Source organism: Argentina silus (genome assembly GCF_951799395.1).
Source record: "Argentina silus genome assembly, chromosome: X".
Classification (NCBI taxonomy): Eukaryota; Metazoa; Chordata; class Actinopteri; order Argentiniformes; family Argentinidae; genus Argentina; species Argentina silus.
This window is the reverse complement of record NC_139653.1, coordinates 37,514,999-37,539,874: the sequence shown is the minus strand read 5'-3', so window position 1 is coordinate 37,539,874 and position 24,876 is coordinate 37,514,999. Positions and strand designations below refer to the sequence as shown.

General features: G+C 42.4%; 1 pseudogene across 1 annotated transcript; it reads left to right on the top strand.

The window, feature by feature from the left end:
• The first annotated feature begins 2,420 nt into the window (after positions 1-2,420).
• On the top strand, positions 2,421-18,778 carry LOC310822370 (serine/threonine-protein phosphatase 2A 55 kDa regulatory subunit B delta isoform-like; annotated as a pseudogene). The gene is made up of 10 exons: positions 2,421-2,433; positions 2,552-2,633; positions 2,775-2,936; positions 3,988-4,102; positions 4,222-4,347; positions 4,864-4,896; positions 15,868-16,032; positions 16,257-16,420; positions 16,640-16,731; positions 18,547-18,778. The product of its transcript is annotated as a serine/threonine-protein phosphatase 2A 55 kDa regulatory subunit B delta isoform-like (transcript).
• The last annotated feature ends 6,098 nt before the right edge of the window (positions 18,779-24,876 follow it).

The window sequence follows — 24,876 nt, the reverse complement described above, 5'->3', positions numbered from 1 at the left end:
CAGGGGAGGGAGGGAGAGAAAGCGGGAGAGAGGGAGAGACAAAGAGAGAGAGAGGGGGGGGGGCAGGGATTGCATGATTATTATACATAGCTAAATCTAAAATTTCATCTGTATGAGGTCATGCGGGGGAAAAAAAGATACTCGATGACTTTGGTGAGTATTAGATGATAGTTGTTGTTGAGGAGCCAAAGCTGACAAAAAACTAACAAAAAACAAACATGTAAATATACCTTTCGTTTTGAGTACTCCAATAATGAGGCATATCTTTTTGGAAAAATGGCTACTTCTCCTGAGGCACCGTGTCTATTGAACGTGGCCATGATCCTAGGATAAAACAGAGGGCTCACCAATCAATCTCTCCAGGTTGCCCACAGCAAGAGAAAGCAGTTGCACCACATGTTTGGCTTGTGTGATAGCGACAAGTTAACATACGGGCAGCTAGAGTAACTATCCACAAGCAGCCTCTGGCTGTCTTATAATGAATTCCCACAGGGCTGGGGAAATATCTGAGTCAGTGGTGTTACTGGAGGCTCGAAATAAAGTCCACACCTTACCTGATGCAGCCACACACACACACACACACACACACACACACACACACACACACACACACACACACACACACACACACACACACACACACACAGCTATTGCAGCTGTGTAAAATATAAACCGTACAGGCAAGGTATACAACATTTAAGGCTTTTAGGAGGTGTTTTATTAGTTAATACAGCAATAGACTTCAAAGCTAAATGTTCCCCTTGGACTGATAGTGTTGATGCTATTCATAAGCCCACATTTAGATACTTGACAACAAAAAGTGACAACAGCACATCAACACAGAGTGTGTTGAGAACATAGAGTGTTTCTGGGTGATACAGAACAAGTTGGGGGCAGAGGGCCTCCTTCCCTCATGCTGAGTTAAAGTAGCTCTATGGATATTAACACCTGCAACTGCAAAACCTGAACTATTCTAAACTGTTAAACCCTTTAGTAAAATATTTCATGTTGTATTGTGGGATAACTGTGTTGAATAAAGTGTGGTTCCATGTTCTTACATTGCTCTTCTGCCGATCATGTTGCTGAGAAACTTTTAATGTGAAATAATCCTTATCATTTGAGGCATTATTGAAGAGAAGACAATATGTGTGTCACCAGTTGCCCACTAGATGTCACTATATGATCAGTGACATGATCAGAGTTTGCTTGTTTATTATAAAGACTTTTCTATTTGTATATTTGTATCTAGATCTTATGGGTTAAAATACTAGACAACAGTTGGGCTATAGTTTGTTATACCACTTAAAATACCTATACTGTGACCTTTGGGACATGCACCAAATAATAAATCATCAAAATTGTAGTACAGATCATGTAACAAGATCATTCTATATATTCATATTTGGGATATATATTTGGGATATTTCTGATGATAACGATAGGAGGAAGGATAATAATCCATCTGTGAGTCATATGAATCAGTAATTCCACTGTCCTTGTTTTATTGACAAACAAGTGGTCCTGATAAAATAGGCTTGGACCATTGACACAGACCAAGACTGGGAGGCAGACACATTGCAGGGTTATGTAGGTAGGTAGGCAAATAGATATAGATAGATAGATCTATAGATAGATAGACAGACAGACAGACAGACTGACAGATACATACATACATACATACATACATACATACATACATACATACATACATACATACATACATACATACATACATACATACATAGATAGATAACGAGCTTCCCACTGCTGTCATGACAGCAGAGTCACTACCTATCTTCCGCCGTAGATTGAAGATCCATCTCTTCCGGCGACATCTTAACTGTCCCTCCTAAAGACCTCTTCCTCCCCTGTACAAGTTTCTCTCCTGTAAAAAAAAAGAAATAAAAAAAAAAAAAAAAAAAAAGTCATTCTTCCTTCTTCTAGCATTGTGACAGCCCCTGGTCCTAGCATAGATTACTTTTTCTTATGATGATTTATGGATAGATGATTCACTTACTTAAACAAATGTATTTGTTACATTCAGTCGCTTTGGATAAAGCCGTCTGCTAAATGCCATAAATGTAAATGTAGATAGATAGATCGATAGATCGATAGATAAGACTAAAGGATGCCACTTGACGGCATCTTAAATTATATTAAATCTAATTTGCGTTTATCCCCTATGGGGTAGGGGTGGATTTGGGATACATGGTTGGTCTAATACTCATTATTGGAGCAGAATTCTCACTTATTTGGTGATGGTCAAGGAGTCAAAGAGCAGGCCTAAGCCTATTGAGTTAGAGGTAATATGGTAGTAGTTATCTCATATTGTCGCATGTTGTTATCAGAGACAGTTGTTATTGATACATGATGGCATATTCAAATTGACAAAATAGGGCGCTTAGTGGCGTAGCACACTAATGCGCTTGCGAAGTAATCGCAGGGTTCCTGGTTTGATTCCGACCCTCGACCTGTCTTGCATGTCAAAATAAAAAAAATAAAAAAGGCAAAATAGTGATCTAGGTGTGATATATGTATATGTCTGTTTCAGCTGACATTATCTCAAGGGTTGAATTCAGTTACTCTGGAGAGACAAGGGAGGCCAAATAGTCATATTTCAACATGAGGTCAGTGTTTTATAATTGATTTAATGATAATGGCTATTTACATGCACATTAAATTACATGCCAGTTATATTAGGTTGCTATGAAACAAGTCACTGTAAATGATGAATATATAGTTTCTTGATTAATGCACAACTCCTTTTCTTTCAGTGTAAAAAACGACCTCACCTCCGAGGGGAGTACAAAGTCTATAGCACTTTTCATGAACCTGAATTTCAAGAGTTTAGAAATTGAGGAAAAGATCAACAAAATAAGATGGTTGCCACAACAAAACGCTGCTCAGTTTCTACTCTCAAAGAATGGTAAGAAAATGTATTTGCTTAAATATATGATCAAACCTAGCCTGGTCACCTCAGATCTGTTTGTGCTACAGCCAACTGCCATAATCATGCCAACCCCACGACATTAGGAGTTGTCTATACAGCACAGACAAATCCGGGTTGACCAGGGGTGAGTTTCCCGAAGGTTTCGTAGCGTTAAGTACTTCTTGAAGTCACTCTTACGAGACTTCGGCAGTTCAAGCGGGTTTCCCGAAACCCTTCGTAGTTTACGCAGTACTTAAATTATTTTGTGAATTCTCGAGAGCTGCAGACCACTCGTGGAGCTGCCAAAGAGCATTCACATTACTTTACCCATTGACAATACACAACAAAAATATAACTAACAAATTCTAATCTTGCAGATTCCAAAAAAGTATATCTTGGCAAGCAAAACAAACGTTCTTAACACATTCGGTTCTTGGCCATCGGTGAAAAGCTTAATTTATTGTGGGGCATATTATTGAGAAAAAAGATGCAGCTTCTCTTTACAGCTCAGCATAAAGTCTACATTTCGGATAAAGCACTTTGTGTATGCCTAAGATTTTCTTAATCAATATGATTATGATAGCCCACTCTGTGATAGAATTTCTTTCAATTTTCGAAATTAACTTATGCATGGGAATCACTTTGAGATTGTTGTTCAAAGTGCCTCAATGTCGACATAGGAGAAAGTGTATTATAAGAACCAATCCAGTGTCAGTCCTCTGTATTAACCTTATACTCGGAATTTAAATGAATCAAGCTGATCTGAAAGCAGCTCGTCTGGCCTATTGATAGATACATATTCCTATCTACTTCAAGGTGAACTACACAAACGTGTGAGTTACGATGTGGTTTGGGAAACAATCACATGTCCACCTAGAAGTGCTTCTTGAAACTCAAAGATTTATCGTTATCTGGAAACTCACCCCAGATTAGGTCTAACCTAGTGTCTTGTAGAATGTACTAATCCTATCATCTCACTAAATGGAAAGATGTTTACTAAGAGTTATGTCTCGTCATTTTGCTCAACATGATCACTCCTCAGCCTTACAATGCTCAAGTCTCTATTTGAACAAATTGTGGAAAATCAATGAAAGAGACAAGTAGGCATATGGTTACAACTTGAAAGACAAAGATGGACGATACAGAGATCCCTCTAGAATTACCTCTTTGCAGGTTGGTTTGATGTTCCTTTTAGATGCGAACTGTGGCTATCTATTCTTAAACTCAATACATTAATTGGTTAATTGAGTAATTCACTTCCACTCTTGGATGAGCCTGTTCTGTGTTTGCAGGTACCTGTGATAATGCCAATGGATCTCATGGTAGAAGTGAATCCCAGGAGGATATTTGCCAACACACACACACACACACACATCTCATTAATTCCATTTCTGTAAATAGTGATCACCAAATATACAGTTCATGGATTAAATATTTTTTTCTCTCATCAATCTACACACAATACCCCATAATGACAAAGCCAAAACAGTTTTTTTTTTTTTTTTTTTTTTTTAATGTTTGCTAATTTATTACAAATAAAAAACTGAAATATGACATTTACATAAGAATTCAGACCCTTTGCTATGACACTTGAAATTGAGCTCAGGTGCATCCTGTTTCCATTGATCATCCTTGAGATGTTTCCACGACTTGATTAGAGTCCACCTGTGGTAAATTCAACTGATTGGACATGATTTGGACCGGCACACACCTGTCTATATAAGGTCCCACAGTTGACAGTGCATGTCAGAGCAATAACCAGGCCATGAGGTCGAAGAAATTGTCCATAGACCTCAGAGACAGGATTGTGTCGAGGCACAGATCTAGGGAAGGGTACAAAAAAAATTCTGCAGTATTGAAGGTCCCCAAGAACACAGTAGCCTCCATCATTCTTAAATGGAAGACTGTATATTTACCAGTGTATATTTAAGCAGATGACTTAAGAATAAACCTATGGAGGAGTTTCAGTATCTTTTATTTTAAGTTATTAATGCTGAAGTTGCAAATGTTTGCTATATTCAAATTTGGGCCCGCTTGAAGAGATCTGAAAAGATAAATATAATATAATAAATGCCATTTAGCTGCCGCTTTTATCCAAAGCGACTTACATTGCAGTGAGTGCATACATTTCAGTATATATGGTCCCAGCAGGAATCGAACCCACAACCTAAGTGTTGTTAGTGCCATGCTCTACCAACTGAGCCACAGAGGACCACGATAAGATAAGCAAGATGGTACTGTAGAAGTCCCACCTTGCCCTCTGATAGGCATTTCTGCCATACTGTTTATACCTGTCCAGTTATTTCATATCTACACAAGTTTCCAGGCATTAAGGTGTATAGGTTAATGGTTGTTTCTGGACAGGTTCTTGCATGAAGTATATGGGCCATTAGACCTTTTGGTTAGACTGTTTCAGCAACTATGGCCGCCAAGATGGCAGCACGCACGTCTCCCTGTTGTGTCTGTTTTTATTATTTTTTTGTATTGCTTGCTGGCTTCAAAGCTCGTAAACTGCCTCTAAACGCCTGACTACACTGCTGGGCTCCTGATACTACTGCTGAGCTGAGTTTTTTCGCCGTTTTCGCTGCTTGGATTATGCTTTGCTCCTCGCTCGCCTGTCCTCCTGCTCGCCTGCTACCTGTCGCTGGTCTGCCGCTCTGCCGCTTGCCTCTCCTCCTCTGCGTGGCTCTCCTGGGCTGGCTCTCCGCTGCTCCACCGCTCTGCTGCTGTTGTCGGCCAGCCTCCGACTCAGGTGCCTCTCTTCTCCCCCCTCTCTCTCTCCCCGCTACCGCGTGCACACTATCGCACAGACAGGCGCACGCAGCGCTCTCACGCACACTCATACGTACACTCACAAACTGGTCCCCCTCATAAACTGAACTGATTCATATCGCAAATCGAACTTCTTTCTATTGACAATGACACTCCCTCTTGCGTTGCTCTTTTTGCTCTCGCTCTGGAACAGTGGGCTTACTGGCTATCGTGGGGAGAGTGCGCCAGGGAAGGTCGTGCCAAACGCGCTCACCAGCATTCTGCCCCACGAACTGCACGGGCAGATGCTGAATCATTTTCGAACGGACACTTTCAACTCCATCGAGTTGCCTCGCACTCTGTGCCTAAGCAGAGGTATTTGATCCTTCTTTTACTCTTAATATATTAGGTAATATACAGCCAAACCCTGGCCCTGCTGACACCGACATAAAGATTTGTGATACTCCAGCAGATTTCAAGTGCAGGTCTGGTCTGGGTGTTTGGGTCTCCTAAAATTGATGTCTTACGTATCGGGGCCAAATGTACAGATGCCGACGTTATTGTGCTATCCGAGACCTGGCTCACTAGGTCTGTCGCGGATAAGGACATCTCTATTGGTGGGTATAATGTTTATCGATGTGATAGCCCCAGGAGAGGGGGGTCGCAATTTTTGTAAAGACTACATTTCTTGTAAATATTGTGCTCTCTAAATCGGTCAGCAAACAAATGGAGTTCCTGGCTCTAAATATTGAGGTTTCAAAAGGGCTCTGCATTACTATAGCCGGGTGTTGCTGATGCACTTCCAACGCTGTCACAGTTGCTATCACAACTGCAGTACAGCGAGATCATTTTGACAGGTGACCTTAACTGGGATTGGTTTAAGTCTATTTCTGATGGTTAAAAGATATCTTGGCTTCCGAAAAAAACAGTACAATCACGGCATCCCTAAAGATTGTCAACGATATTATCGAGTCACTGGACTCCAAAAAAACCTGTGCTTTTTATAGATCTTTCGAAGACCTTCGATACTGTTGACCACCTCATCTTGAAACAACTGCTGCTCAACATTGGCTTTTCAGAGCAGGCCTTCTGCTGTTTTGAAAATTATCTATCAGGCAGGACACAATGTGTTAAATTTGACGGTACTTCCTCCAGTGTAATGCATGTCGTCTCAGGGGTCCCCCAAGGTTCTGTTTTGGGACCACTTTTGTTTACTATTTACGTTAATAATCTGGGTCTTAATGTTACAAATGCACAGTTTCATTTTTATGCTGACGATACTGTTATTTACTGTTGTGGTGCCACCCTTGTTCAATCACTTGAGTTCCTGCAGTCTGCTTTTGGTATTGTTGAATCTCGGTTGTTTGATTTAAAGTTGGTGTTGCATGCCTCAAAAACTAAATTGATGCTGTTCTCAAAAGCCAAGAAAACACCCACTTCTCTTCCCAACATTACAACCTTGCAGGGCAATCAGATTGAATTAGTGTTAGAATACAAGTATCTGGAGGTTCCGGTTTAGCATGGCGACATAGTAGTCGAAAGAAAAGTGGCTCCCGAGCATTTTAATCTCATTGCACACTCTGACGAGTCACAACGCATTTTTTGATAAACATATTTTATAATAACGGCACATCACTTCATTACACCTCGCAATGGCATGGAAATCAAGGAGGAACGAAAAATCGCGTGTATCAGCTAGCAACCCAGCTAAGGTCAAGGCTAACACACCAGCTAGCCTCTCAACAATTGAGGCGTGCTCCCCAGCTAGCATTACAAGACTTCCAGCTGACCTGGAGAATCTCCGCTCTGTTCTGCTCACTGACCTTACTGAAACTGTCACTTCTTTGCTCGATAGAGCTCTGGCTCCAGTCAACGCATCCCTCGGCGCAATACATTCCACCATGGACCTACACGCCCGACGAATAATCGAGATGGAGACTGGTAGATGCGAATACAGCGACAGAGTTGTAGAATTGGAGAACGCATATGCTACGCTGAAACCTGAACACGTCGTGCTAGTTGACAAGGTGGATGATTTGGAAAATCGCTCACGCAGGTCCAATTTGAGGGTTGTCGGCATCCCAGAGAAGATGGAAGGCACAGACCCGGCCAAGTTTATGACTGAGTTTACCGAGATTTTCGGGGCTGATTTTTTCCCTACACCGCTGATACTGGTGCGCGCGCACAGGCTAGGGAGAGCGATCGCTGATGGGGGAAGCAACATCAGACCCCTTCATCGTGCTTTTTCACAATTACCAGCATAAGGAACGCATTTTCGGGAAGAGAAGGGAGGATCTACGCTATCGTGGGCACAAGATCTCTCTCTATCCCGACTTCAGCGTAAGTCTGGCCCGGAGACGCGCATTCTTCAACGACGTCAAAGCCAAACTGTACAAGAGGAATATTCGCTTCGGGCTCCTGTACCCCACTCGCCTCCGCATTGACTTCGATGGACAGACATCTTACTTTGACTGCCCTGCTGTTGCTCAAGCGTTCTACGATTCCCACTGGCAAGACTGATATGTATAAACAATCAACGAGGGATTGGTAAAGTAAACGAAGACTGAGTCATACCATTTTGCGATATTTTATACTGTTGGGACTTTTACATAAGTGTAATTTACATTTACATTTATGGCATTTAGCAGACGCCGTTATCCAAAGCGACTTACAACAAATACATTTGTTTAAGTAAGTGAATCATCTATTCAACAGTCATCATAAGTGTCGCCACTGTCTGCACACTCATTTTGAACTGCTCATGCCGATTTGGTTTAAATGTAGACAGTCTCATGGTAAACAAAGACTGAGTCATACCATTTTGTTAAATGTATATTTTTATATACTGTTGGGACTTTCACATAAGTGTGGCTACTGCCAGCACACTAATTTTGAACTGCTCACAACCCGGCTCATGCCGATTGTGTTTAAATGCAGATAGTCTCTTTATGGCAATGTCACATTTGGACTGCAAATACTCAGTTGCGTTGCTCGGCATGGCCAAGACAGAGTTTTTTTATTTTATTGTTTTATTTACCCTTGGTTTGAATGTAGTTATTTTACACTAATCTCTTTTTGACTCCAGTTCTCAAAATTGCAGTACTCTGGTCGCCTTATCAATCCCTCACGCTGTGTTGGAACTATGTTTCTGCTACTGCAGTGTCACACAATACTACTCGTCATTAGCTCATGTTTAATGTGCTTTGTTTTGCTACACCCACTAATTTAGGGAGCCATGCTCTCAGTGGATAGAATAGCCTATCAGTTCTAGTTTAGATTAGGCTTTAGAGAATGGATGCACCGGTGGTCTTTCAATGTATACCTGCGGATCTCTTTGTTTGGGAAAGAGAACCTAGGATGGGGTTATATGTGTTTTGTTGTCTTCATTGTGTGTTAGGTGGTTGCTCATGTTTTTTTAGTTTTTTTCCCCTTCTCTCTCTCTTCACTTGTTGCCTCTGGCTGCTGTATCTGTGTACTCATGGTGTCCACACAGCTCTTCTACGCTGTACTATGCAGGGGGTTGGTTCAGGTGCTGTCTTCTACACTGCCTTTACCAGCCCACTCAACTATGAATCTAAATAATGTCTTCTATACCCATTAATTCTGGTAGTATGAAGGACCATTCAGTTAGACTGATCTCATGGAATGTTAAATCCATGAATGGCCCAGTCAAAAGTTCCAAGATTTTTACTCACCTTAAAAATATGAAGGCTGATATTATGTTCCTACAGGAAACCCATTTAAAAACAGCAGACCAGATTAGACTGCACAAACCCTGGATCAATCAGGTGTTTCATTCTAAATTCAATACAAGAGCCAGAGGGGTAGCAATCTGCATTTCCAGAGCTTCCGAAGCTAGGCTATAGTGTTTGCCTGATGATATCTTAGTTATCCTATACAAATCTATCTGATTTAATGTTAACATGATAACTGTGGAGCTTGATGGATAATTTACAAAGTTCATAGGCTACCTGATCGAAAGTTAGATGCAAATCCTTCATTGTCATCATCGCAGCTGCTTTCCCCTTTCGCGCACGCATCAATTATGTGATTGTGGTTACAGTCTCTTTTCTAAGAGAGACCTGAATAAGAAGCATGATAATGAGAACACAGATACAACACTACAATCAATTTAAATATAACTTAGTTTTATCAAAAACTTTGCTAACCCTAACCCTAACCCTTTGCAAAATATCCACATGAACAACATAAAAAACAGCAGTTTTAAAATGATTAGCCAGATCAGTCGCAGGTATTCTGTTTAAAAAAAAAAAAAAAAAAAAAATGAAAACATTCAAACTTAGGCAGCCTATGCTCAATAACACCGGCAAGGCATCACCAAGCCTCTTTAGGCTATAGGACCTAATTAACAACGAGAGTAGGCTGTGAGTGGCTCAAATAACACTAATAAATAACATAAAATAAACAAAGTTAATGAATGAATTTAACAAATGAATCACTTGGCCTTTAAATTGCTGTGGAGGAAGAGAATGTTGCTGACCGACTGCGGTCCCAATCCCGTGCGTCTCTCTTCCAAGATGCGCCCACAGACACTAAAGGCCCTCTCTGAAAGCGCACTGGATGCGGGGATACTGAAGATGAAATGCGGCAGCTTTGAGAGCGCAGGAAAGCGCTCTTGGTTGAATTTCCACCATTGAAGCACGCTCTCTGGGTCTGGGTTATCAGAAAGCCGGGAGCTGAGATATTCAGCCATTTCATCATCGACCGGCTTTGGCACTGAAGCAAAGGACGCATCGTCTTCCCAGTCTGCAAATCGGTCTGTGCTTCGTTGGCAGTGTTCAATGAGTCTCACGGACCACGGCAGTGGAAGTGATGCACTGGGAGTGGAGTTGTCGGACTCTAGGTCATTAGTAGCATCCTTGAATAACTTAAAGAACGCAACTACTGTTTTCAAAGTGTTTGCATTGATCTGCGCAATTCTTTCATACTGGTTATTGCTCAGCAGTAATGTGGAGATCTCATGCTGTTGCAGTATGGAATCCAGCATATCACAATTTTAATTCCATCTGGTCTCGATGGATTGCTTGAGGGATTTCTTCAAGCTGTTTTGCAGACCTGAATGTTTGAAATATTTCACCAGTTTTTTTGAATTGGTCAAGAGTTCAGATAGCTCAGCACTTTCAGCCAACACACCTGGTGCAAATGCACTTGACAGAGTGACGTTCAGGATGTGCGCGTTGCAGTTCAGCCTGGTGTATCCACGGAGGGCGGCGACTATGTTGGCTCCACGGTCAGTCACAAACACAACACGGCCAGAGTTTCTGGAACAGCAGGCTCCTGATATTCTCCCCTCTTTGATACACCACTATCGAAGGGAGCCGCGAATAACACCCTGGAAACGAGGTCGAAGTTGTTGTTTGTATAATGGTTGGTGCCGGATATATATGAAGTTTTATGGTAATCCTCCGTCCATATATCTGTTGTGATGGCACATCCATATGTTTCGATGATGGGCTTTATCTCTGCTCCCACGGACGCCTGCAGTGCTTGCGCTCGCCCCTCGACATGTCTGGATACAGTGGTTGGATGAGGTAACACATCTCGTACATCAAATTTGCCATACTTAGCGGCGACATTAACAAAGTGTTGCGATATGTCAACAAAGCCTTTCCCGGCGACGAAGTCATATGGCCGTATGTCTAGACAACACACTTCCACACATTTCACTATAGTATCTGGTTTAATGTGTGTAGGGAGACCCAATCCCAATGCAGCCCTCTAGTGTGGACCCTTTGAGACCCCTGAACCCACTTTCAAAATCTTTTTCTTTTTTTTCACATGTTCATTCACTCTTTCTCACGGATAGACAATTTTTTTATCGACAGAGCTTTCATGGACTCCAATCAGTTGACTATTTGGCTATCATGATCTCAGATCATGCTCCCTTTACAGTTAGATATTTCCTTTAGCCTAAATAGAAAGGAGCGCCCTCTCTGGAAATTTTATGTCTTGCTACTTTCCGACAAGGATTTCTGTGATAAAATATCTAAATCTATCGATACCTTCATTCTCACTAATAAATCAGACGAAATATCTCATTCATTATTCTGGGAGACGTTAAAAGCTGTTCTGCGTGGAGAAATTATTTCTTATGCATCTCACAAGAATAGTGAAAACTTTTGCAAGAGCTCACCAACTCTATTCTCAAGCTTGATACACAATATGCTACAGACCCTTCTCCAGAGCTGAATAAAAAAAGGTTAGACCTACAATCAGAATTTCACTTATTATCCACCAAAACGGCGGAGCGCTTGCTTATGCACTCCCGTGGTCTATCGTATGAGTATGGAGATAAGAATAGTCAACTACTGGCACACCAGCTCAAGCGCCAAGCAGCTTCTTGCTTGATACCTCAGATTAGGGATGGGTCAAACAATCTTGTTTCGGACCCCCAAGATGTAAACAGGGTCTTTGAGACCTTTTGCACCTCTCTCTACAAATCTGAACCTCCCTCTGACAGAAACAATATGGATAATTTTCCTAATGATTTAGAGTTCCCCATTATTAACCCAGGGCTGGCCGGTGAACTTGAGAGACCTTTGCAAATAGATGAGATCATAGAGGCTATTAAATCTATGCAAAGTGGCAAGGCGCCGGGCCCGGATGGCTACAGCACAGAGTTTTGTAAGAAGTTTTGTGGCAAACTCGCACCAATATTATTAGATATGTTTAACGAGTCATTGGAGAATGGATCTCTGCCCCATACACTCACTCTAGCAGCCATTACACTCTCACTTAAAAAGGACAAAGACCCCACAGAATGCGGCCTATCTCTTTACTCAACACCGAAAGTAAACTTATTGCTAAGGTGATGGCCAGACGCCTCGAAGGCATTTTTCCTCGTATTATCTCTGAAGGTCAGACTGGCTTTAACAGGGGTCGGTATTCATTTTCCAATATCCGAAGACTCTTAGATATAATTCACACTTCTGGCTCCTCTCCCCCCTGAGGCCATTGTCTCCTTAGATGCAGAGAAGGCCTTCAACCGTGTAGAGTGGGAGTATTTATTTACAGTTTTACAGAAATTTTGAATTAGTGACGCATTTATCTCATGGATTAGACTGCTGTACTCCTCCCCCCTGGCCTGTGTCACTACAAACTCTATACACTCTCCATACTTTTCACTGTCTAGGGGGACACGCCAGGGGTGTCCGTTGTCGCCGCTGCTCTTCGCCATAGCGATTGAGCCACTCTCCATAGCGCTCAAGTCCTCACCCCATTTCCAAGGTATCACATGCTATGGTGTCAAGCATAGGGTATCTCTTTACACAGACGATCTCTTGCATTATATAACAAACCCAATGCCAATGATCTCTATTCCCCCAATTGAATCTATCCTGAGGGACTTTGGATCATTTTTGGGTTACAAACTACATTTTCAGAAAACTGAATGTTTCCCTATCAATACTTTGGCTCAAAAACTCAAACAATCTTCTATTCCTTTTCGTCTGTCTAATCCAGACTTTAAATATCTGGGTATCAAGATTACCCGCACATTACCCTCCCTCATTGAAGCCAATTTTGCTCCACTAATAGTCAACATAAAATCAGACTTTCAGCATTGGAGCAGTCTACCCCTTTCTCTCTCAGGAAAAGTGCAATGCGTTAAGATGAACAAGTTTCTGTATGTTTTTCAATGCTTTCCGTTATTTCTACTCAAGTCTTACTTTCGCACATTGGATCAAGCAATTACTACATTTATTTGGGGGGGAAAGATTCCTAGAATCAGTAAAACTACCTTACATAGACCAAGGAACTGTGGTGGTCTTGTGCTCCCTAATTTTATGCACTGGCACTGGTATATTTCTCTCTCCCTCTATCTCCCTCCCTCCACTCCTCAAACCCTTTGGTGCTGTCCACTTAAAAGATATGGATACAGTTCCGCCGTCACTTTAAGTTCTCCTCTGCTTAGAGTCTGGGGCCTATAAGCAATAACCACTTATTTACTCCCTCCATTTATGACTCCACCTTTACTCTCTGGGGCAGATTGGGTGTCAATTGTTTCAAAGACCTCGATGACAGTGATATTTTTTCTAGCTTTGATTCTTTATGTCTCAAATTTAATCTGCCACGTTCAAATTTATTCCGCTATCTTCAGGTCTGAAACTTCGTACACACAACGTTCGATTCCTTTCCTGGGCCCCCCCAAGAATCTTTATGGGAGAGCCTTTTTAAGCTATTTCTTACTCAGAGGCGGTTTATATCCGGTATTTATCAAAGCACCATGTGTTTGAATGCTGACACAGTCTCCAAGTCAAAGCCCAGATGGGAGGAGGAACTGGGTGTGGAGCTAACGGGGGACTGGTGGGAGGTGGCATTGGACAGGGTGAATTCTTCATCATCCTGTGCTCGACTTAGTCTGATCCAGCTAAAGGTGGTGCACAGAGCTCATTTCAGTAAATCCAGACTACATGACATTTACTCTGATCCCAAATGTGATCGTTGTGGAAGTCTACAGGCAGACCTCTCACATACGTTCAGGCCTTGCCCAAAGCTTGAAACATATTGGTCTTCGATCTTTGGTGTATTCTCAACATTGCTGAAAAATAGTGTACAACCTTGCCCGTTACTGGCTATTTTCGGTGTGTCTGCTGAACCCCTCCCTTGCAACTCCAACGAGGCTGACATGATTGCTTTTGCATCGCTGCTAGCCAGGCGGAGAATACTCCTGACCTGGAAGTCGCCTACTCCCCCCTCATTCTCTGCATGGTTGACAGATTTGATGTTTTTTTGCCTCTAGAAAAGATCAAGTTCATACTTAGAGGGTCTGACGAGCGATTCTTAAAAAAGTGGCAACCCTTTGTCTCCTACTTTAATGGCTTACCTGTTCTTCCTTCGGACTGAGTACCTATGTCTCTGTATGATGGTGTCGGCCTGTGGCTAACTCCTGTCCAATGTGCTCCATGGCCCCATGACCACATTTTGACAGGCTAAAGCAGAGGTTTTGTAGTTTTGGTTTTGCTTTGATTTTTCTTTTTTTTTTCTTTTTTTTTTTTTTAACTTATTCTTCATTTAAATGTGATGTGTGTTGTTGTTGTCGTAGGGTTGGGAGGGGTGGTGGGGTGGGCGGGGAAAAAGAAAATGTAAAAGGAAAGAAAAATGGTGATGTTAACCTGGTGCTGTGTCCATTGTCCTTTTCACCAATAAAATATATATATATTTTTTTTTAAAAGAATACAAGTATTTTAATTGATGATCGTTTAACTTTTAAACTTCACATAGAAAACCTAGTAAAGAAACTAAAGCTCAAACTAGGTTTTTATTTCAGAAATAAAACCTGTTTTTCTTACTCCGCCAGGAAAAGATTGGTTGAGGCCACATTCCTCCCTTTACTTGATTAAGGCGATCTGCTGTACATGCACGCCTCTGCCCAATGCTTGCAATGCCTGGACACCGTGTACCACAGTGCTCGGAGGTTTGTTACGGGCTGCAAAGCTCTCACTCACTATTGCACCCTTAATGCCAGAGTTCAGTGGCCTTCATTGGCCTTTCACAGGCTAACTCACTGGTACATCTTTATCTTATCTTATCATGGTGGGTATGTCTTGCTCAAAACTAGTAATTACTGTTTGCGTTTGAGCGACACACTTTTACTTAATGTCCCAAAGGTTCACCCTGAACTTGGGAAGCAGGCCTTTAGTTTCGCCGCCCCTGTAGCTTGGAACCACTTACAGACTGACTTACAAATTGAGGATCTGATCCCGGTCGGGGCTTTCAAAAGTCTTGTGAAGGGCTTGGAAGCAGACTCCATAGGAGTCTGTAACTGCTTCCACTAGACCTGTTTCCCCCTGTCTCCTTATGCCTCTGCGATGTGTTTTACTGTTACTGCATGCTTTGTATTTTATGTGCCTTAATGTTTTGCTTGTGTGTTGTGTTCTATGTCTTGCTTTTGTACCTTTTAATGCTGATTGTGTGTTGCTTTTGTGTGTCTACTGTTACACATAGGATCCTGTGTGCTGCTTTTGTGCTCTTGGTGTTGCTTGCTTATATGTTGTGTTACTCTGCAGATGTTTGCTTCTATGTTGTTTTAAACTGCTTTCTTGGCCAGGGCTCCCTTGAAAAAGAGGTCTCGTCATCTCAGTGGGACTCCCCTGGTAAAATAAAGGTTAAATAAAAAAAAATATATATAAAAATCCCAGTTCATTGACTTAATAGTTTGTTCTCAGATATTGTAGACATCAAGCCTGCCAACATGGAGGAACTGGCTGAGGTGATCACAGCTGCTGAGTACCACCCAAACCAATGCAATGTGTTTGTGTACAGCAGTAGCAAAGGCACCATAGGCTTCTGTGACATGCAGGCTGCAGTGCTCTGTGATAGGCACACCAAGTGTGGGTATCCACTGAGCATAAGTAAAAAATAAATAATAACAACAGTTAAAAAATGTTTAGCTTCTGTTTGCTCCCTCCTCAGTCAACCTGGTAAATAAAAAACAGTTATGCTTGAGTGGTTCTTTTTCAGATCATCTCTTTTTAGGGTATGGGTGTTGTGCTGTTTGAGTGTTTTGACTCTTCACTCTTCTCTTTGCCTCTTCTTTTCACATCTTTTGTTTCAGTCTTTGAGGAACCTGAGGACCCAGCAGCAGGTCATTCTTCTCCAAGATTATCTCCTCCATCTATGTCAAGTTCAGTCACAGCGGGCGGTACTTGATGACATGGGACGACCTCTCTGTCTAGGGGTGGGACCTCTTCATGGAGAACAGGCCAGTCGATATATCAGGTAAGAGACTTATCAGCATCAGTGTTTGGATAATTTTCATACCAATGACAAATGTCCACATAGCATATTTTATATTACTTGTAAACAGGTGTCACAGTTGCATTTCTTCATATCAATTACCAACTTGGCTTAGTGTAACAGGCTACAGATGTAATGTCCCCAAAGTAGAAAGGGACAATTATTATTAAAATAAACTAATAATCAATTAGCTCTTCTCAGGTTCACAAATACCTTCACAGCAAGCTCTGCTCATTATATAAAAACGACTGAATCTTTGACAAATTTGAGTGCTGCTGGAATGGGAGAGATGGGTAAGGAGAAGTCTTAACAAACATCTTCCCTCTATAAGTTTGTTGGTAACTTCCAACTGGATTGTGCTCTGTGTTTCACATATCTTTATATGGGTGTTCTGTGAAAATCAACCATTCCATTAATAATTTTTGGGACTAAGGAGTGTCTATGGAGAATATATATACAGTTGTGGTCAGAAGTTTACATACACTTGTAAAGAACATGTATGTCATGGCAGTCTTGAGTTTCCAATCATTTCTACAAAAAAAAAAATTCTGTGATGGATTGATTGGAGCACATACTTCTTTGTCACAAAAAACATTCATGAAGTTTGGTTCTTTTATGAATTTATTATGGGTCTTCTGAAAATGTGACAAAATCTGCTGGGTCAAAAATATACATACAGCACCTTGAATTAGAAAGTTGTGTCAATCAAATTTGCTTTGTGGCATGGCCTCTTAACTTCTTATGAGTGATTATGATTGACTACAGCTGGTGACTTATTTCAGCCCATTTAAATAGGGCTTGTTTGATACACTTATTACACTCAGCCAAAAACGCTACAATGGGAAAGTCTAAGGAGCTCAGCACGGATCTGAAAAAGCGCATCATTGACTTGAACAAGTCAGGAAAGACACTTGGACCCATTTCAAAGCAGCTACAGGTCCCAAGATCAACTGTGCAAACAATTGTTTGTAAGTATAAAATGCATGGCACAGCTGTGTCACTGCCACGATCAGGAAGAAAACGCAAGCTATCACCTGCTGCTGAGAGAAAATTGGTCTGGATGGTAAAGAGTCAACCAAGAACCACCAAAAAGCAGGTCTGCTGGAACACAGGTGTCAGTGTCCACAGTCAAGCGTGTTTTACATCGCCATGGGCTGAGAGGCTGCCGTGCAAGAAGGAAGCCGTTGCTCCAGAAGCGGCACCTAAGGCTCGACTGAAGTTTTCTGCTGATCACATGGACAAAGAAAAGGCCTTCTGGAGGAAAGTTCTGTGGTCAGATGAAACAAAAATTGAGCTATTTGGCCACAATGACCAGAAATATGTTTGGAGGAGAGAAGGTGAGGCCTTTCACCCCAAGAACACCATACCTACCGTCAAGCATGGTGGTGGTAGTATTATGCTCTGGGCCTGTTTTGCTGCCAGTGGAACTGCTGCTTTACAGAAAGTAAATGGAATAATGGAAAAATGGAGGATTACCTCCAAATTCTTCAGGAAGACCTAAAATTATCAGCCAGAATGTTGGGTCTTGGACGTAGTTGGGTGTTCCAACAGGACACTGACCCCAAACACACATCAAACGTGGTAAAGGAATGGCTAAATCAGGCTAGAATTAAGGTCTTAGAATGGCTTTGACAAGTCCTGACTTAAACCCCATCGAGAACATGTGGAGTGTGCTGAAGAAACAAATCTGTGTCAGAAAGCCAACGAATTTAGTTGAACTGCACCGATTCTGTCACGAGGAGTGGTCAAAGATTCATCCAGAAGCTTGCCAGAAGCTTGTGGATGGCTACCAAAAGCGTCTAATTGAGGTGAAAATGGCCAAGGGACATTTAACCAAATATTAGCATTGCTGTATGTATATTTTTGACCCAGCAGATTTTGTCACATTTTCAGAAGACCCATAATAAATTCATAAAAGAACCAAACTTCATGAATGTTTTTTGTGACAAAGAAGTATGTGCTCCAATCAATCCATCACAGAAAAATAAGAGTTGTAGAAATGATTGGAAACTCAAGACTGCCATGACATACATGTTCTTTACAAGTGTATGTAAACTTCTGACCACAACTGTATAAGACCTGGTACCCTGTTTCCCCTTGTCTCTCAGTGCCATCATGACAGGCTCCTACAACAACTTCCAGATGTTTGATACTAGAAGGGACATCACACAGGAGGCATTCAGGGAGCACAGCAAACCTTGGGCCACCCTCAAAACCCGCAAGGTCTCCACCGGCAGCAAGGCGAAGTAGGATGAGATCAGTGTGGACTTCAACAAAATGATCCTGCACACCACCTGGCACCCCAAAGAGAACGTCATCGCTGTTGCAGTTGTTCAGTGAAGCTCAGTGTTAAGGAAGATAGCAAGCCAAAGATCATGAAGGCACGACTTGACGCCCTAGTTAAGAATGGAGTGAGCCGTTCAGCGTGAGTGAATGGTCAACACCCATTGTACCTGTCCTCAAGAAGGATGGGTCAGTCAGGATAAGTGGAGTCTTTAAAGTGACAGTTATCCCGGTGTTGTCAGTGGAGCAGTTTCCACTTTCTTTTTGCCGGACTTGCTGGAAGTTTAGCAAAATGTACCTCTGCCAAGCCTATCTACAAATGCATGTGGATGAACAGTCAAGAGAAATGCTGACTGTTATGACACACAAGGGTTTGTTCAGGTATTGCCGACTTCCTTTCGGAATCACATGCGCTCCAGCGATTTTTCAGTGAGCGATGGACCAGATCCTAAGTGGATTGCCTGGAGTGGATTGCCTGGAGTATGGATGGCATTTTAGTTACTGGATCAAATGATGAGGAGCATCTGCGTAACTTGGATGCAACCCTACAGAGGCTGAGGGATTAAGGACTCAGAGTTCGCAAAGACAAATGCGACTTCTTTCAGTCATCAGTTGAGTATCTTGGACATGTGATCAATGCCACAGGCCTTCATAAGGCTCTGTCTAAGATCAATATAGTAGACCCATATAGTAGAGGCCCCAGCATCTCAGAACATTGGTCAGTTGCGTTCTTTCCTGGGGTTACTGAACAACTACGGACGATTTGTACCGAACTTAGCATCAATGCTAAGGCCGCTACATCAGTTGCTATGTCAAGATAAGAAATGGGAATGGACGAGCAAGTGCCAGGAGGCATTCCAAAAGGCAAAGGACACCCTCTTGAAGTCAGAGGCTTTGATGCACTTTGACCCTGCACAGCCAATACAGCTAGAGTGTGATGCATCGTCATGTGGTGTGGGAGCTGTCATATCTCATATCATGCCAGATGAACAAGAGAAGCCAATAGTATTCGCATCAAGGACATTGAACAAGGCTGAAACTAACTACGCCCAGATAGAGCAAGAAGCTTTAAGCATTGCGTTCATAAGTTTCATCAATATCTGTGTTACGTTCCACGTAGGTGTGTATGTTTTCCCTCTTCCCTCATAGGGCGACATCACCACTCCCATTTGCTGCACCTGCTGCCAATCATCTTAATCACCTGCCATCCCAGTCCGGCCACAATCAACTCCCTTCATTTTAGTATTTAAGCTGTGTGTTTCTTGCCAGTCGCTCTCTTCATGAGCTCATGCCATTTTGTGACACTTGCTCCATTGACACTTGTTTTCCCCTACTTTGATTGTGTGCATGTAAGTAGTTGTGTGTATGGTCCAGGCCCTGGGGCAGGTAAGACAGAGGCCTCTATACTCTCACACGTAGGTGGAACTATTGTCTAGACCAGAGGTGGGCAAACTACAGCCAACTACGGCCCGCAGGCCACATCCGGCCCGTGCCATTGTTTAATCCGTCCCGTCAGGCATATTCAATTTGTAGTATTCATTTCACTGTTTTTTTTCCTGCAATACTTAATTGATACAACCAGATGGCGCAGCCTACACCGGGTGCCTTTCTTCTTCTTCCCTTTACCCGTCTTCACCTACAACAGAATCACCCTCCATAACAAAATGAGCGGACAAAAAAAGCGGAAGATTGACAGCGAGTGTCGAGGTTTCAACATGGAGTGGACTGCAGAATATTTTTTCATTGGAATACGGTCAAAGGCCGTATGTCTCATTTGTCAAGAAAGCATTGCCGTATACAAGGAATACAACATTCGCAGACACCTGGTGTTGACGGACAGATTGAGGATAAATCCAGTGCCTGTTCCTCTTGTCAGCATATCCGCAATGTGCCACAGCTTGCCCCACTTCTCCCCTGGGACTTTCCTGATTAAGCATGGCACCGCCTTCATATTGACTTTGCAGGTCCATTCGAGGAGAGAATGGAGAATGGTCTTGGTGGCTATTGACACACATAGTAAGTGGCCGGAGGTTGCAATAATGTGATCTACCACCACTGAGAATACCTTTGGATCTCCTTTTCAAGTCAGATAACGGCCCACAATTTTGTCACAGGAATCGGCTGTATTCCTGCAGGTGAATGGCGTACAACATATCAGAGCTGCACCTCACCACCCCTCCACAAACAGACTCGTGGAACGGTTTGTGCAGATAATGAAACATGCTCTGAAAGCATCTCAGGGCCAAGGGACGCTTCATCAGTGCCTGCACAGTTTCTTGTTATCCTACAGGAACACGTGACCACAAAGACTTCACCTGCCACACCTGATTCAACTGCTGAAGAGAGACCTGTGCACCAAATTCGACCTACTGAAACCTGAAAAATGTGGTACAGCATCAGCAGAACAAGCAGATCAAGTGACGGGAGCAGCACTCCAAAGATGGAGTCTTCAGTCCAGGAGATCATGTGCTGACACGGAACTACAGCAGAGGGCCTAAATGGGTTCCTGCTACGGTCATTGCACAGACTGGTTCAGTATCCTATACTGTTCAGATCACTGAGGACATTGTCTGGAAGAGACACACAGCATCTACACCCACTGAACCAGCCTATCCAGATGTGCTGCTCAAGGACAATTCAAGTCATCCACCTGCTAAAAGTAAGATAAAAAAAGGCTACAATGATTGATAGTTGATTTAAAAGTAATTGGAAAAGTTCATTATGATGCATTGTTCATGTGTATATGGAAATACTTTAAAAAGAGAAAGTGTTGTTGCTGTATTGGGACATCCATATTAAGTGGGGAGGAGATGTTGTGTATTTGCTTTGATTGTCCTGCCTAACGTACTGTAGCATTATCATGCACAGCACCATGGGTAATTCGTAAAACATTTTTAGTCAGAGGTTGTGTTTGTCTTCGGTGCTAGGCAAAGGTCACACACTTGGACCCTGAGGGCCCACTTTGGATCAAATCGTCAAGAGGAGGAATATTGCACGCCATACTTTTATAATGATACAGAGTGCCTTCGAAACATGCAGTTTATGGATCTTGGTTGTAGTTGGAAATTCAGACAAGCCTATATCATGTGCCCTTAATCATTGTTGGGTTGCCACTCCAATCAGATCTGTGTACTGCAAATGTCTAATGTTGATTATTGTTTTGTTATGAATGCAAATACTGTATGAAGGTTGAGTACACAAAGAACATGTTCTGATTATGGCTGTAAAGACAGAAACAGTGGTAATAAAGCATGTTGTCTCTGTTAAATGATTTTTAATATGGTGCCAATGTTTTTATGTTTTGCTATTTCGACCCAAATTCAATAAAATCTAATTGTGTTCACCTGTATTCTTTCCTTACATTCATTTCCCAATACAGGAGGGAAATCTTAGGGGCTTTACACACTACAGGGCTGACTGTGGTGGTTTAGTACTGGTACAGCAACTATATGCATAAACAGGTCAGCTCAGCTCGGTTTGGCTCCCAAGTGTGTTAGTCCAGTGGTGTCCTATTCCTAGTCTTATTCAGGATGCAGTGATAAGAACTTGGTGGATAGTGTCTCCCGGCAACAGGAGCCCCGGTCTAGCCCTCCATCTAACGGCTCGATCTTTTAGCCTGAAGAGCGCTTCCCTAACAGAACTCTAAAAGATAGTTTAGGCTAGTGTCGATTCAATTCACTCCGCTGTTAACTGTCTACATCCCATAGTCTACCCTTGCTACCTCTTCCCACATTAAGCAAACATAAATAACCCACTAAGACTTGCATAACACGAAAAGCCCCTATAGTTAACGACAGGTCTAATCTAAAATGAGTGCCAGATGTTGTGGTTGCGGATAATTCGTTTATCGGTAAGGACAATTTACCCAAAGGAGATAATAAATGAGGCTAGAATAACCGTTCAGTTCCTATAACGCGCTATGAGTCTAATATGTTACTATTAGCAAGGAGGGTGAATATCTTAAGTGACCAATATATCTTTCTTAATAAAAAATGTATAAAACTGATGCTTTAAGTGCAGGTTTGATCTTTATTTAGGCTTAAAGCGTTACAGCATAGCAGAATTTATCTAAAGCGTTACAGACAGCACTATAGCATTAATAAAAAGTATAGCAATATAAACATTTAGTAAAAAATAAAATCCCTTTCCCTACTCTGTCTGTCCTACAGAAAAGATTGTTTTAGGAGAGGACCCAATAGTGTTGGCGGCAGATCTTCTGTCGAGCAGGATTGACCCCTCTATCAGTCTGGCAGTGTTGACGGAATGGCTCTCGTGCTCAGATGGCCGAGAGACACGACTTCTCGCTTCCCCTTCCAAGTGAAGCAAGGTATTCTTCCCCGAGCAATGCCTTAGTCACAACCACAGTCTCAAACAGTTAAGGGCCTGCCTAGTACTGAGGGAGAAACTATGGCTGAGATTTCAGACCTCTTAGTCACAATCACCGCCTCAAGCAATCAAGGGCATGCCTAGTACTGAGAAAGAATCAGCGACTGAGATTTCAGAGTATGTCGGGGAGCTCCTTCCTTTACAGCCGCCAGGCTGTTTAAGACCCAGTACAGGTGCCTTTGTGGGATCCACGGTCGGAATTGGTCGGAGTGAACTTTTGGCGATGTACTACATGATGTGATGATGCACGCTCTTGTTGTGGGTCTTCTGGTTGTAATGCTCCGCAGAAGAGGTTTTGACTCTCCTCAGCGAAGGTTGTAACGCTCCTCAGCGGGGATAGATCTCCAACAATTGTGCTCCGAACAGCACCTTATATATTCTGTACTGTGGGATCTGTGGGATGCTGATACTCGTATCAGCATCCCATGCGGTCATGGTGATTTGCAGTTTTGCACTGGGATTCTAGGTACTTTCCATGCGGGGTTCTCCCTTGGACTGGCTAAGCTAAGTTGCTAAGCTAAGTTGCTTTAAGGAAGTGCTCTGTCCCTCGACTGTTGGTCATACCACATTATTGAAACAACAAATAAATCCATACTTGTTAACACCTCGCTTAATCATTCTTACAATACAATTATTTAATCAACAATGGTTAGTAGATCTTTTTGTGTATGCTTCACATACTTCACTCCGTATGTTCCACATATCGTTTATTCTTTATGTATTAGTAAAAACTGTATCGTTAACATCATACATCAGTAATCATCTCTGAGTACGTTTTACATCGTCAATCATCAGTATTTTATATATTACTTGGTACATTTCGTTAGTTTCACTCGTCATCATTCTGTTTGTTAATTATAATCATCATACTATATTGAATATACTTTGCATCTGCTATTGATTACACTTTACTGGTTATATATTGGTTGTACTTTGTTGGTTATATAAATCTGAATCAACTTACCAATCAAGGAGTATCGCCTTGGCAATCAGATCCGTCCTCCTCATCCAGTTCTGGCACATCTAGCTGTGGTAGATCCATCTCGTTGTATGAGGTCAAAGAAGTCGACCTTGGCGGCTGTATCCACGGTCGTCGGTAGGACGCTTAGTTGCATCTCCCCTGTCTCTGGATCGAGGTTTGGCATAGGAACATCCTGCTGCTCAGATACATCACCTTTCGGTTCTGTGAACAATGGGTCGAAGAGGGAATTGGAACTTGCGGCCTCTGTCTGTGTAGCCACACTCACCGCAGGGCCCGCAGCCACAGAGACTTCCAGCTGGACAAATGCAGCCAGAGCCAGATCTTGATCTAATGGCTTAGGTAGGGATTCCCAGGTCTGTGCGGGGATCGTTAGGTCTACCACCTTGTAACCAGGTGGTGGCTTTGATATCCCCGAACCTGTTGATGGTATTGGTGCAGTGCTGTTGTCTGAGGCCTTCTCCGGTGGTGGTGATTACATTCTCTTTTCATGTGCACCTCGGCCTCCCTTGGGTCCTTTGGTTCTTTCAGACTTCCTGGCTGACGGGGGTTCTATCTTACGCTTAGTGGTAGCTGGCTCAGGCATTAACTCACTCGTAGCTTCGGACACCATCTCCTAATATTTGGACCCCTTTTCCCCCAGTCTGGTCTTTATTGATTTTACTTTGTATCCTATGGCATGGTGTTCAGGTCGAGGAAAGGCCGTATCGGCGACAATAGAAGTCGGCGACAATAGAAGTGTGCTGTATGTGTGGCTGAGTATCGTTAGTATTCGTTCGATACGCCATCA